Source organism: Phyllostomus hastatus, unplaced genomic scaffold (genome assembly GCF_019186645.2).
Source record: "Phyllostomus hastatus isolate PE091 unplaced genomic scaffold, TTU_PhHast_1.1 phas_contig_86, whole genome shotgun sequence".
In the NCBI taxonomy this organism is placed as follows: domain Eukaryota; kingdom Metazoa; phylum Chordata; class Mammalia; order Chiroptera; family Phyllostomidae; genus Phyllostomus; species Phyllostomus hastatus.
Window position 1 is genome coordinate 33,098,206 of NW_025333977.1, and position 15,737 is coordinate 33,113,942.

Consider the following 15,737-nt stretch of genomic DNA (forward strand, 5'->3'; position numbering starts at 1 on the left):
CAGGTTACCCGGGGCCTTTCTTCCTGGAAGCTCATCCCCTGGCCCTGCCCGGCCTCTTAACAGGGATCAGTGGGGTCTCTCAGGGGAATAAAAATGGCTTTTCTTTTTGGATAGAATTTCAGTTGAGTGAATCAGAGATGTGCTTTGCATGGAGCAGACAGACCCCCAGTAAACTTTGTTGGTTGGATGAACGAATGAACGATTTGGTGGTGTTTGGGGAGAGTGGTGCTGCATCCTTTGGAGCGGCCGGTGGACCCACAGTCATTGGTGTTAGTACCTGATGTAGGTGTCTCAGGGGTTGACAGCAGGCTCACAGGACTCCCAGCGCTGGGATGGACACTGCCGTTGTGTGCCTGGGCCTGAGGGAGGCTGGCCACTGTTTTTTCCCAGGAAGCACAGCTGTTGAAACAGGAACCGGCACATCTCCCTCACTCTTGCCTCATGCTCATCGGCATGCGGCCCGGGTCCCGGAGGTGGGGGTGCTCTCTAAGTACCAGCCTTTCTTTGTCCAGTCTGTGATCTAATGGACTCTGGCCCAGGGGACATCAGCTCTACAGTGGGCAGCTGGCAAAGGGCAACATTGTGTTTCCTACAGGTCTTTGGCAGTGTCTCACTCTGAGTTACTGCATCTTCTCTCATTCAGCAAACGTTTTCTGAGTCCTTGCTTTGTGCCAGATACTGGGGTGCGGGGATGAGCAACAATATACAGCCCCGCCCTCCGGAGACTCAGATATAGGACAGAAGACTGGCTTTTGCAGTTAAGTGTGGAAAGAGCTCTGACAAAGGAATATACAGAATCTCTGGGAGCCTGAGGGGGCAGTTGCTGATCCAGACTAGGGAGGAGAGGGAAGCCTTCCTGGAGGAGGTGCTGGCTGAGCTTAATCCCAAGGAAAGGCTATGATTTAGCAGAGACAGGGGTGACAGTGTTAGTCAGGGTCCCAACAGGGAGTATGACACACAAGTTGGGATAATTTGAGGAGGGTTTGCACACAAACAGGTTATTTGCAAAGATGAAGGCAGGGTATGGGGAAGCACCCCATGTTGCTACAGAAACCCAAGGCGGCAGCAGCAGCAGAGCTGTCGTCCGTAGGGCAGAGGTGGGAGGGGGTTCTCGTACTCTGGAAGGAGAGCAAGTTTAGCCTTGGCAGAAGGAGTAACCTTACGTCTGGGACCTGCCAGCCTGATACAACCTACAGGGAGTATGTATGTACCCTGGCTGTGTTCTCTCCTACCCTTCCATCTCTACTTGTGCTCCAGATTGGCCAAACCCAACCAGAAGCCACAGGGCACTGGAGTTTGGTTACATGATCCTTACGGGGCAGCCTCTGGGGCAAAGGGCAGGGCAGAGAGGGGCTCTGGAGGGGCAAGCGGATCTACCCGGCACACTGGGTCAGGGAAGGCATTCTCAAGTGGGGAAGAACTGGTTGTGAAGGCCGGGAGGTGTGGGAGAGAGTGGTGAGTTGGGAAAATGCAGTCTTTATGGCTGGAGCTTGGAGGGAGCAGGAGTGAGAGTTAGCCATCATGAAAGGCCTTGACTGTCTTTCTGAGGAATTTGAAAATTTACCTTAAAGGCAAGGGGTGCACTGAAGGATTTTAGGCCAGAGGTGACAAGATCAGCCTTGTGTTTCAAAACGGCCACTCTAGCACTAGTGTGCAAGTGGTCTAGAGGTATCTTTTCAGACCAGAGATGGTGAGGCCTCAATCAAGACAGTGACAGTGGAGACAGAAAGAAATGGATGGATTTGAGAAAGGTTTAGGAAGGAGACTCAAACTGTGATGAAGGGTTGGGAGAATGTGGTGTTGAGGGCCATCCCCTGGGTGTGGCTTGAAGCTCGAGCAAGGGGAGAAGCATGGCGGGAGTGGGTCCAGCTCCCTCCTCCCCAGCGTTGCTTTCTGGGTCCAGGAGAAGACTTAGATTATCACTTATCGGCAGGACCTTAGACTTCACGCTGCAGGGTAGCCTCACCTTGGCTGTTGCCAGAACAAACCAGACTAGAGAGCAGGAGAAGTCACCTTTTGCAGCCACTCTGGGGTCTCCTGGGCCAGGACCTGCCCCCCTCCAAACCCCTGCCCCTTCCCATATGGAGAGAGGGTGTGTTTTCTTTTAAAGCACTTCATTGCAGGGGCAAATGAGGCCCTGCTAAGGGGAGGGAGCCAGCAATGACGGCAGAGTACGGCCCTGCAAGCTGGGGTGAGTGCTGGGGTCCTGTCATCCCCAGTTTCCTTCCCTCGCTTTTCTGAAGGCTCCATCTGTCCCCATAGGCTCATATTTCATCACTAGCAACTCTGAAGAACCTGCTCTCCAGTAACAGGTCCCATTCCTTGGAGTTCTCTGCCCAGAAACCTGGAATAATTTTCTTTTGTTTTAGAGGGAACTGCTGAGGCAGTTCTTTCATGTTCTAAGAAGTTGGGTAGTCATGGCAACACATAAGGGTGGGGTGGGTGAGGTGGGGGGCTTCTTAGCAGCATTTCATTTCAAATGCCAGATTAAAGGAAAAGCTTCTTTGGAGTTTGCCTCATTAAGACATAGCTGGGTGCAGGCTTGCTGGCTGATTTTCTGGTTCATCCTTTTACACATTACATGTTGCCTGTATTTTCTCACCTGATGGACAGTCTTCTGGGACTTCTCCCTGAGAATTTTGGCTCAACAATTAATCCGAGAATTTCAGCTCTTTCTTGGCAAGAGAGGTGGTGGGAGTGTTCTCTTTGTTCCTCGCTGGGGCCTTGTCCCCTAAGTCCCTTTTTTACAATGGGACTGCCACTTACAAAAAAAGGCAACGTATTTATTGAGGTTTTGTTCTGTCTACAGAAGGAAAGATGTTCACTGAGAAACCAATTTGTTCCATGCCACAGTTTTGGTCCAGGATCTTTCTCTCAGAGTTCGACCTGGCCCAGGACCAGGGGACCCCAACCTGGCTGTGGGTCCGGGCTCTGGGACTCTGGGGGAATCCCTTCCCACTGCTGTCTGAGGAAATCTAGGAGAAAATAAAGGTGGAAACGTTTAACCCAGAGACTGAACTCAGGTGCTTTCTTCCTAAACTGAACGGTACATCTTGGCTTGAGGCGACTTCAGAATTCTCTTTCAGCTGGGATGGGACTCCCCACTCCGCCCCAGTCCAAACTCCAGTTCTGACCCACAGAAGATCTGCACAATACAGCAGTCCAGGTGTCAGTGAAACAGTTTCCCACACTCAGTCACCAAGTCTTGTCATTTGTTCCTCCAGAGTATCTTCTCACTTCACCTTAGGTGTGTTCTTATGAACAACAGCCCCCGTGTACTGAACACTTCCGAGAGCCAGAATTTCTATGTGTCACCTAATTTAATAGTCACCAAACCCCCTGTGAGGAAGGTACTATCATGCTCCTCTTACAGAGAAGGGAACCGCAGACCCACAACGCTGATTGGTCCAGGTGAAACAGCTGGTAAGAGGTGGAGCTGGGTCTGTGAGGTGCACCCCATGCTCTTTCCACCACCCCTCCTACTGGGCCACAGCGGGCACTCCAGCACGGAGCCCGCACCACACGCCCTTCCTGCTTTGTTCCAGCCAGCGTGTAACCACTGAATGATCTTCCTAAAGCTTCCTTTCACTGCTCCCCAGTAGGCTCCACTTTGGGGGTGCAGAGACCACAGCTGTCTTGTTCACCATGGTGGCTCTAGGGCTTAGTCCACGGAGAGTGCACAATTAACTTATTTACTTAGTGGATCAATGAAAAGTATCTTTTCCCTCCACCAGCCCTTCCCTCCTTCTCCCTGCTTGGGTGGCTCCCAGCTGGAGCCATTGCTACCCTCCACCGTCAGACAAGACTCACCTGGTCCCTGAGCCAGTCCTGTCCAGGCAGGTGGAATCCTATCAGAGTATGTGAGTGTGTTCCCAGGGCACATGCCTGTGGAGCTGCCAGAGCTCTGGCGGCTCCTGCTTCTGCAGGGAAAAGTATTTCTGTGATAGATCCAAGATCTGTGGTGCAGGGGGTGATTGCTGATCCCCTAAATGCCCCTTGGGTACCATCTGCCTCACCTCCCTCACATTGCAGCCTCATCTACAGAGTAGCAGTGTATCAAGCACCTACTGGGTTGGACACATCACCTATTATCTCATTTAATTGATAAAAACCTCAAAAGCCAGGTATTAGTATCTCAGTTTTATTGATGAGGAAACTGAGGCTTGCTAAAGGACTCACAGATGGGCAGAGGTGGAGGAGGGACCTGAGCAGGAGTTTATCTGTGGTCCAAGCCTTTGTGATTTTTTCCTTCACTGCCCTTTCCCATATGGGCTGGGCTTCTGCCATCAAACCTGTTCATTTTGGGGAACCTGAGACTATCAGGGGCTAATAATCATAGCAAGAACACTTATACCAGAGTCCCCACAAATGACTGCATTTAAGCTTCACCCCGATGGAGAGGAGCTATGATTACCTCCACTTTACAGATGAGGAAACAGAGACAGGAAGTGTCACCTCCAATGCCATCTAGTTACTCGGGTGAGGGAGCTGAGATTCAAAGGAGGCTGGTCTGAGAGCAAAGCTCGCACTCTACTAGTCTTGCAAAAGCCAGCTGACTGGGAGTCACCCTGACAGTCCTCTACTCTTGCTGCACCCCACTTGTAGCTGAGGTCCAGCCACTCAAAACCAGGCTGGTGCTGCCTTCCATCCTCTGGATTTCGGTTGCTCCACCCCACCTACCCGGTGAGCCAACCTTCCAGGTTGGCTTGACCTGAGCCATGTCCTCCTGCCCCTCTGGTTGCTGGGCTTGGCACTGCTGGCCACCCTGACAGCCAAGTGAGTTCCTCCACATCCCACCCTCTGCGCCTTGTCTGTGCGTGGAGCTCCCTTGGTGATTTTTAACACCCACCCCACCTGCCAGCTTGACAGGCTATGATACCCTGCTCTCTTGTCCTTGCGTGGCTTTCTAAGGTAGCCTAATGAGTCTCAGCTCCTCTGCCTGGCTTCCTGGGTGTCATACAACTCCTCTGCTTCTATCCACCAGTGAGAACCTCTTCCCTGTGATCCTGGGACCCCCACATTCTGGAGCCAGTCCCTGTGCTTGGCTGAGCCTGGCTCAGGGCTTTCTGGGCATTGTGGTGATGCCCCTTGCTGGCTCCTGGCTCCCTGCTGATGCCCTCTCCTGCCCTGTTCTGCCATTGGGTATCTGCCCATGTCTATCTGCATTAACCCTTGCCCTTTGTCTCCTCAGGCGCCTGAGTGTCCTGCCTTGAAACACTTGCCCAGTCACCTCTCTCACCCCACTTGGTGGGACATTATCCAGCCTTTCTTTTTCAACATCTCCCAACTTGGACTCTGTTTCACTTAGAGCAGAGCCAACACTCAACTGATAATCTGTGCTGGGGGCCCACGTACAAGACACCGTGTGGGGGCTCTGAGACCTCCCAGCTGCCCCTGCTCCCCAGACCCCCTGCCACACAGGCTTGTGCCTGGTTTTTGCTGTTCTCCTCGACTCTCACTATTGCAGCAGACTGCCGCCCCTGTCCTCACCCCACCAAAGCCTCCTTTGCTCTGAAGCCGACTCTGAGGACTCTCAGCTTGGCTTCCGACTGTCATTGCACACAAAGGAAACGCAAGCTGGGGTAAATGGATGGCTGGCAGCCTAGGAAGAGCCGGCCCAGAGGCCCGGACACCCCAGGCCTGGCCCCAAGGGCTCAAGGGACAGATGAGTCTCTGCACACCTGGCACCCATTCTGTTGAGAAGCTCTCCTCTAAGCCATGGCAATACAAACAGTGATAGCTCCATTTCATCCAATAATTAAAATGTACCAGGCATTTATATACATCTCTGGTCCTCTAAAATAGGTAATCATTATTGCCATTTCGCAGAGGAAGATCAAGGCTCAGAGACACTCTGTAGCTTGCCCAAGGTGTCATGTGATTAACCCTATGCCATCTTCGTTTCCTCTGTATGTACCCATCCTGCAATGACACAGGGAGCTCTTGAAGAGCAGAGCGATTTCTGATTCCTCTGTGCCCTCTCTGTGCCGGCACATGGTGGGTGCTCTGAGCTACCTGTTCTCCAGGTCCTTCTGGGAAGCCCAAGGCTCTTTGAGCCTAGCTCCCACTTCTATCCCAAAGGAGCCGACCACACGTCTTCTCCAAGTAAGTCCAGACCCCCTCTCTGGGGAGGCTTTTTGGGAAATGGAGCAGAGTGGCTACCGAGCAATTTGGTGGCTATGGCCTTGTGGGAGTAGGGTGTTTCCAGGGCAGGGGCTGTAGGAGCCCCTAACTCTCTGTTCCTCCTCCACAGGGCATCTCCATACAATAATGTCCCTGGTCATGGCCTCAGAGTTCGGGTATTGAGAAATCTCAGGTATTGGGAAGTCTCAAGTATCTTCATAAAGATGCTGCTGTCTTGATACCTAGCTCCTCGTGGCAACTCATGGCCATCCTTGAGAGGGGCGGGGACAGAGAGGGTCGGTGAACTGAGTTGGTCCTACTACTGGACTCTTGCCTCCCTTCTCTCTTGCATGTGGACAGTGTTAGGTCAGTGTGACCCTAGGAGTTGCTGAGCTGGCCTGATTCCTCCCTTCACAGATGGCGAAGCCAAGGCCTGAAGAGAGGAAGTGTTACAGGAGGAAGAGGCAGAAACAACCTGACTCCCCATCTGGGGCTCTTCCCGTGGATGGTGTTGCTTCATCAGCACCTCAGCTATGAGGCGTCACCAGCTAGTTCAGGTTTCTGGAGCTCGCTGGCTTTTCTGGGTTGCTTCGTGGTTGGAGGACTTTGTGCCTCACCTCTGGGGAGCAGGTATTGGCAGGTGAGCCCACTAAAGGGCAAAATTTTAAATGTGCCCACGTGGGTTCTCGGTGGCCCTGGAACACCTGACAGTGGCAGGCCGGGCTGCTTGTGCTCACCGTGGCCCACCTTCTCTCTGCTCCCACCGGAAGCCGGGTGCAAGGGCAGTCGCCTCAGTTCTGAGGACTAGAGTGGCGATGGGCCCATGAGTGGCGCAGAGGTCTGTACTCTTCAGCCAGTCAAAGGGCCTGGCTAGTCCTCAGCCTGGCAGGGCCAGTGGGGTTAACTGCCCTCCCCCACCTCCTCATTACCGTTTCTTCCAGAGGAAAGGAGCAAGCTCTCTGCCATCTACATATTTTCAGCTGAGTTATATTTTGCATAAAGTAAACTTAGCAAACAGAGAACACAGTGAGAATATATTTGGCTTTGAAGCGTCAGTGTTCTGACAGGCATTTCCTATTAGCTATCTCTGAGCCGACCAGCCCGGCTAGGTTTTGCTTAAGTGGCATAATTCTCCTGCAGTGGAGACAGCTCATTCATTAGTCATTCCAAAAGCCAAATACAAAATATCCTTCTCTAAGCCAACTCCCCCAACCAGCTCCGCAGCCCGGGTGGAACAATGAAACTTCGGGCTTACTGGGCCTGGCAGAGGTCAGCCCGAGAGCCACCTGTCTGCTGGCTTTGGAGGGTGGCTTTGTCTGGGGCCCTCATTCCCTTTGGAACAGGAAGGACACATCTTCCTTCCTTGGCAGAGCCCCGGGGAGCCTTTTGGAAGGTGGGCGCCACCCCATTTCACTACTGAGTCACTTTCAGTAAACTTGGAGCCCTGACTGAATGCACTTTGTTTTGCTTTGTTTACTTATTTATTTATTTTAGGTCCTAGAAGCCAAAGGCACTCATTCTAAGAGGAAGCAAAGGAATGTGTCCCTTCCTGCTTGGTCCTGTCAGCTGAACTCAGCCCTTCCTTGACTGGCATCCTGTGTGCCGTCTCTTTTAATCCCTGCGCAGTGGGGACTGGTGTCCCCATTTTACAGATGAGGAAGCTGGAGCTTGGAGAGCTGAAGTGATTTGCCAAAGGTCACGCAGCCAGGGATCAAGCCTGTCAGCTCCAAAATTCATCTTCTGTCCTCTCTTTCCGGAAACATCTTTGGGGATAATTATCTTGAGTTTGAAAATGAAAATATACGTGGGGGTGACAGTCTCCTTTACTCAACGTTAGAACAAAGAACGCCAGTGTGTGCCAGGTACCCAGAGCAGGGCGGGCTGAAAAGCCAGCCAGGGAGAAAGCAGGGGAAGGCATGTTGCTCTAAAAGGAGGGTTGAAAACAGCCCAGGGCAGAAGTTGGGAGCTGGGTAGTTCTGATGGGGGTAGAGCTTGGTTTCAGGTGGGTAAGTGCTGGGCCCAGAACAGGGACAGGGAAGGGTCTGTTGTGGTTCCACGGTCCAGCTGGGGCTTCCACACGTGCCCGACTGCATGGGCCGTCTGACAAAGCCCGGCTGAGCAGAATGCCGTGGGGTAAAAACTCCACTGACACCCAGTAATGGGGGGGGACACCAGAGGAGCACCAGGAAAGGCCCTGTGCAGAGGCAGAGCTGAGGTTGTGACCACAGCTGGTGGCTGGTGTCAGACTCCCAGGGGGCCCTCATTAGCACTCCAGGTGGACAAACACATTCGCAGGTGCCCAGGCCAGCGGGGAGTGTGTGTGTAGTGGGGAGGCCAAATCAGAAGCGGAGCCCACGCTCACAAGCTAGCGGTAGCATCTCAGAGTCCTTCCAAAGTAGACATCCGAAACGAAAACTCTGGAGTGGTGCCCTCCTGAGAGGCATCCAGGCCTCCCTCAGGCTGTCCGAACCCCCTCCGCAGTGTCATTTTCCACCTGCTCCTCCATCCCTCCCCGCTCTGTGTCCAACGGTCATTTCCAAACACACAGCACTCTCACTCTACAGCTCGTCCACGTGCTGTTTTCTCCACTCACACTTCCTCTCTCCCACCCAGAGCCCCACCTGGCAAACTCCTACTCACCCTTTAAAACCCTCTTCAATATATCTGGAAGCCTTCTTTGTTTCCCCAGGACACCTTTTCCTGTGTTCCTGACCCTTTGTCTGTAACTCCAGTAAATTGCTGATGCTAGTGCACCATCAGGGACCCTGCCCTATTTTATCTCTGGATTCCCAGGACCCAGGGGATAGCTGTAATGTAAAAAGTGCTCGATCAATTGATAAAGCAATGCAGCCTGAATGGCTGGATCATTGTGCCTTGGATCCGGAAGAGGACATACATTTATCTAAATAAACCACATTTCTGATGCTTGAACCCCTCATCTGCATTCCCAGCCTGATGTAACATACATAAACCACCTACACTACTAACTGGCATATATTAGATGCTCAGTGAACGGCAGCTGACGTTGTTGTTGTTTCTTGGGCACTTGAAATGGACCTAGAAGTGTCCATAGAAAGAACACTGGATCTGGAGTCAGGGCTATGGCTCTGCCTGTAAGGCCCTGTCCGACTTTGGAGAAGTCATTTCAGCCTCTCTAGACCACAGTTTCCTCATCTAGAGTGAGGGTTACAACCAGATGTCTTATCATGAGGCCCCTTTCAGCTCTGATTAAAACAAGGCATCACTGATAGATCTTGGGAATTCCAGCTCCAGTCTTCCTGGTGTGATCTCTGATTAGAAAGCAGTGAACTAATCTTGACCCTCATGGCCCTTCCTGGGGTGTGTGCTCCTCTCCCAGGCAGGCCCAGTCCTCAGGGAGGCAGGAACAACCCCTCGCTAAACTCAGGCCAGTCATACCCACTTTGCCATCCTGGAGAAGGAGGGAGACAGTCTGTCATGGAGCTTGTGGCAAAATCTCTCTTCCTCCCCAAACACCAGCTATGATTAGCTGTGTCCTCACCACAAAACTGCAGGGGTGTGTGCGGGTGAGTCACAGCTGTTCAGATCACATTTATAGAGTGCTTGTAAGGCGGTAGAGGGGTTGCTTATAAGGTGGGGGTGGGGGGGTGCTGTTAGAAGCACCCCAGTTCCTTTTCCCTACCCCCAGGAGTTGTTGAAATTTTAGGACCCTGGTATTTGGGTTACAGAATTTAAGAACCCTCCTCTGATGCCACCCAGCTTCTTGGCGGCCTCTGGTGCTCAGAGCAACTCTCTCCCTGGTCCCTACCGTCCCCAGGACTACTCTGAAGGAACCAAAATATCTCTCTAGAGGAGGACAGTCCCAACCTCACAATCTCCAGGGGCCCCAGCTCCCACCACCTCCGTGCTCTAGGCTCCTTTGTGGCTGCTGACAAGAGGCAGTCCCAGCCCCTCTGACCTGGGCACTCTGTTCCCAAATGTTCCCCTCATGCCCCCTTCCCATCCAGCCACAGAGGACTCTGCACTGCATTCCGGAGCTGGGAAGGAGGTGGAGGCCTCTTCTGTGAAAGAATTCTGGCAGGCGGGCAAGTCCCAACAGGTGGACCCGGGCTGCAGCGAGCAGACAGTGAGTCACCTGGGTCCCTGCTGCTTACTGGACAGAGCCAGAATAATGACAATAATAATAGAGATCCAGGGGGCTGTTATTAACACCCACCTTTCCTCCCAGGATGGTATCTCCTCCATCAATCTGACAACCCTCAGGGTCAGGGAGGAGCTGAATGCAGAGATTTTGTCGCCGTGTCTTAAATCCCGAGGAAACTGAGGCCAAAGTTACTCTCCACTGAACTGCGTAATCCTGAGAAGAAGACTCCTCTGCCTCCTAAAGCCATGCTGATGTCAGGCGACTCATGGGAACTCACTGGCACAGCTCTGGGCTCAGAGGCAGAAAGAGCCCACATTGTTTTTGGTTGTCACGGCCCATCCCCTAATCCTTCCTTGTAATAGCCCTAGCGGGTAGGGTAGATATTTCCCCCATTTTACAGAGGAGGAACCTAAAGTTCAGAAAGGTTAGGTCAATTTCTCACGGACACACAGCAAAGGAGTGGCAGGGCCAGGATTTGAAGCTGGTTAGGATGACTGCGCCTCCCCAGACTCCTGTGCATCCAAGCCATTCACAGTCAAGAATCCCCAGATGTTCAAGGCGAGCTTCCTGGGCCTTTGAACTTGGACTTTTTTTTATTGTCTTCCCCTCTTGGACTTACTCTATCTAAAAATTAGGGCTCTTCCCAGGGCTTTCTGGAGACCAGCTTTCATTTTCATCTTTGAGCAGCTGTGGAAAAGTAAAGACTCAACGCTTTAATTCTGGGGTCTTGGTAATTATCCAGTATTCACCGCCCACTCAACTCTACCCACTAGTTATTATAATAACAACAATAATAATTTAGAAAAGCAATGATGATGATCACAGCCTTCACTGATCCCCCATTGGAGGCTGGACACGATAGATACAGCCTCGCTAATTTTTAATTTCAAAATGGTCCTGAACTTAGGAGTCTGGAATGTTGGATTCTAGTCTTAATTTTGGCAAGGATGCCGCACATCGTATGGCTGAGCGAGCCCTTAAATCCCTCATGCCTTTATTTTCCCCTCAGTAAAAAGGGGGTAAATATCATGCAAGATAAGGTACTTTAAACTTCTTGAAAGAAAAGTCATAGAGAAATTTTAAAGCATCACCACCCCATATTTACTACTGAAAATGACCCAGCAGTCTGTTACCTTAATGATGCATTATCTTGATGCCCCAGTCTCCCCCTGCTCTCGCTGCCCAGCTCTCGGGAAGGGTGCTGAGTGGGGGCTGGGGCACAGGCTGATCTCTTCGTTGCAGTGGAAGTCTCACTTTTCCAGCCCTCACCCTCAACAGCTGCCTCTGCCAAGGCCCTGGAGCTAGAAAAAGCGAGGCCATTGCCCGAGTTCAATAAATGCTTTTATTAGTCCTTTTATTAATGATGGTGGGTATTTGTTGAGAAGCTGGGACAATAGTTATTCCAGTAAGAGGATATTAAGCTCCCGCTGACAAGTCCTGTATATCTAACATGCTCTGCCCACCCCCTCTACACAAGCTGCTTTATTACAATGCACCATACCCCTGGCCTCCTAGCAACCCCAAGAAGAGAGTGGAGGGGTGGGGTGGGTAAGGATAAGCTGGTGTCATTAAACACACAGGTCTTTTCAGAGGTTGCTGTAAGCCAATAGCAGGAAGCTTTTCCTTCCCTCCTGAGAGCTTAGGGAGCCTGTGTGATTTTTGTGTTCTTTTTTGGGGTGGTGGCGGGAGGAGCAGGGGAGGGAGGCTCTTGGCTATTTTACAGCCAGAGCTGCAGATGATGAGTTGATAAAGGAGGAAGACATTCTTGAACCATTTGTTAAATTTGAGACTATTTCCACTCTTTATTTTCAGCCATTTGACATTATTTTTAATTTATCAAACATTTACAGTACTTATATGCTGGCACTATTCTGGATGGTTTTCAAATACTAATTTATTTCATCTTCATAGCATCCCTATGAGGTAGATACTATAATTACCATTTCATGAATGAGGAAATTAAGGCCCAGAGAGGTTAAATGACTTGTCCAAGTTCACACAGCTAATAAGTGACAGCCAGGGTTGAACCCAGGCAATTGTCTCCAGAGCTTGTGATCTTTATCTGAAATTTTATCTTTTTAAAATATTTTATTTATTTATTTTTAGAGACAGGGGAAGGAGGGAGAAAGAGAGGGAAACATCAATGTGTAGTTGCCTCTCATATGCCCCCTACTGGGGACCTGCCTGGCAACCCAGGCATGTGCCCTGACTGGGAATTGAACCTGGGACCCTTTGGTTCACAGACCCACACTCAATCCACTGACCCACATCAGCCAGGGCTTTATCTGAAATTTTAAAACTGAGCCTAGAAAGAACTAGGAAATATTTCAAAAATTCAGCTGCTTTATTGCTGTATCAAGGGAATTCGACATTTTCATGTAGGGGGATACTATAATAAATTATTCTTCAGAATTATTCTGAGAGAATCCTTAAAGGTCATCTGATCTAATCCTATGATGAATACCAGAATTCTCTCAGCAGCATCCCTCCTATGTGCTCCCTCTAGCTTTTGCCTGGACTGTCCTAGTGACAGGGACCTCATTACCTCACCTGGCAGACCATGCTGTCTTTGCACAGGTCTCACTGTTGGAGAAGAAAGGCTGGATTGAAATTTAGCTCCCTGGAACTTATTCTCCCAGACCTACTTTTGTCCTCTAGAGTTGGTACGGGGCTTTGTTTCTTTTGCAGAGGATAGCCCTTGAAGTACTTGAAAACAGCTTTCATGTCCCCTTAAATCTTTTTTCCTCCTTGGGGTTAACTCCCTTAGTTCTTTCATGATCCTCGCTTGTTATAATTCCCAGATTCTCTGTCTTCCTGTTGCCACCCCTCTGATGCACGAGAGTTTGTCAGCACTTATCCTGGAGTGTTGTCAGGAGGAAACACGACACATTGGCGTGATCCAGCGGTGCTGAGAAGAACAGGATCATCACCTCCCTCACCTCCTTCTTTTGTGCTCTGTTTCCAACCATGCAGTCTAAACTCGCCTTAGGTTTTCTGAGAGTCACATTACACCCTTGACTCATACTGAGCTCGCAATCAACGTATAGCTCTTTTAGGTCCATCTTCCAAATTTGGAAATTATACAGCTGTGCTTTTTGTTCTTCTGAACCCAAGGGTGGGACTTCACATTTCCCACTAGTAAACTTCATCATGTCAAACTCAGTTTCTTGTTCCAACCCATCAAGGTTGACTTGGAACCTTACTCTTTTACTCTATTTAGTGATTTCCTAATTGATTTTGTGTCATCTGAAGTTTTGATAAATATGCTCTCCGTGTCCCCATTCAGGTTGTCATTAACTTTTTTTTCAAGCTGGACAGGAAATTTCCTGAGGTCGGGTTTGCGGAGGAAGATGAAGCAAAGCTGGGGTGACTCCACAGGGACGTTGTGTTTGGATCAACATGAATGACTAATGCAGTGCACTTTCTGGGGCTGTGAGTGGCTGGGCAACCAGGTAAAGACTTGTACAGCATCACTCCTGCGTCAGAGCCTGCGACCCATGACGAGGCAGGAAGGCAAATATTGATAGCTTGGTTCAAACATCTGATTGTTTCCTATACACCTCTGCAGACAAGTATGGAGAGTTGAAATGGAGGCTGTTATGAAATAGAAGCTAGGTCCACAAACAGGGCTCCCAGACCAGAAAGAGCCAGGTGATTGCTGTAAGCACTAAGATCTCCAGAAGTAATAAAGAAGACATTCTTGGAACAAAGACAGAGAGAAGGGGGAAGAGAGAGAGAGAGAATTTTGTTGCACTGCATGGAGTTTGAATAAATTTTTCTCAGCTCAAGTAACCATTCCTTTCTGTCATTCCTTAGAGGTGACACCTAAAAGCCAAAAGAATCAGACTGAGGCTACATTATTGAGGTTCACAGCAAGGGGTGTCTATTTTTGCCAGAGGGTCTTGGAAATCAATTTAATGTCCTAGTCTTGCTACTATTGGCCCTTTCAAGAATCCAGCCTGCTCCTGCCATGCACCACAGGAGTATACTTTTCACTTTCTTTCCAATATTCACCCAATCATGCTCCTCCTTGTCCACTTTGGCCCACTTTTTAAATTCTCTAGTTAGTTCCCACTCCTTCTTCCCCACATGCCCTCCCCGCCCCCACCAGGAGTCTGGCATGCGGCAGTGTCCCAGGCACCTGAGTTGGATGGAACTGCAGAGACTGAGGTAGATTTTGGTGCTCGGGGTGGGGGGTAGTTCTTGGTGGCTAAGACTATGGGATTTCCAAGACAGTCATAAGCAGAAATGGAACTGGGTTGTCAAGTCCAGGTAGAACAAGCCAGGAAGGCTGAAATGGGACAAGGCCTGAGGCCAGGCAGGAGCCAGTGTCGGGGGAAGAGCACAGCAGTGGACACTGAACTGGCGGGCAGACAGGCTTTTGATGTGGTTCCTGTAGCCCAGGGAGAAGCACACTTCTCGGGTTTAGGGAAGAACTTCCCAAGCTCTGTGACTCCCTGCTCCACACTCCAGCCCTGATACCCAGGAAGACTCCATCTAGTTCCCGTCTAGCCCCAATGTATGCGGACCCTGTATCAGTCTGTTGGGGCTGCTATAACAAAAATACATAGACTAGGTGGCTTAAGCAACAAATGTTTATTTCTCCCAGTTCTGGAGGCTAGGAAGTCCAAGATCAAAACACTAGCTGACTCAGTGTCTGGTGATGTCCCACTTCCTAGTTCATAGAAGGTAATCTCCTCACTGTGTCCTCCCGTGGCAGAAGGGGCGAGGGAGCCCTCTGGGGTCTCTTTTATGAGGGCACGAGTCTTACTCACGAGGGCTCCACCCTCATGATCAAATCACCTCCCAAAGGCCCTACCTCCTGAAACCATCATACTGAAGAGTAGGTTTCAGCATATGAATTTGGGGAGGAGGGGAGCACAACTAATCAGTGCATAAGAGCCATGCTTGGTCAGTTTGCTGACCTTGACATGCATGGCTACTTTCAACTTCGTAGGTACAACCATTCCTTCCACTCAAAGGGCCTGTCCCACTGGGCATCAGCTCATTGGAGCTCCACTAGGGAGACCAACCCACCTGGCCTCCCTGCTTGGCTGGGGCTGGGGGTGGGGCACCGTGCCCAGTTAGACCTGAGCTTAGACAGACAGGGGCAGCCAACCACAAAGGATAGAAACGACTCATCTGCACAGAGCCAACATTTCCAACAATTTGGTAAACAAAGACCCCTGTCCAGTGAAGTCATTAAAAAGAAGATAAAAGTAAATGGAATGTTTTTTAGTCATATACATTACAGGAACACACAGACACCTACAGTTTGCCTGAGTTAGTATTCCGCTTTACAATTTACCTTTCGGTCACATCAATCCAGTCTTTGGCAAACCACTGGCCTTATTTATTTATTATTATTATTTTCTATTACTAGCTAAATTCTTTTTTTCCTTTTTTATAAAAGATTTTATTTATTTTTAGAGAGAGGGGAAGGGGGCAGGAGAGAGAAACATCAATGTGTGGTTGCCTCTCACGTGCCCCC

At 50.3% G+C, this 15,737-nt stretch overlaps 1 long non-coding RNA gene across 1 annotated transcript; it reads right to left on the minus strand.

The window, feature by feature from the left end:
• Positions 1–2,778: 2,778 nt before the first annotated feature.
• On the minus strand, positions 2,779–10,445 carry LOC123826719. Its single transcript, XR_006787115.1, has 3 exons — positions 10,319–10,445; positions 3,811–3,920; positions 2,779–2,975 (listed from the first exon to the last, which is right to left on the minus strand). It is a non-coding gene; the product is annotated as an uncharacterized LOC123826719 (long non-coding RNA).
• Positions 10,446–15,737: the final 5,292 nt, after the last annotated feature.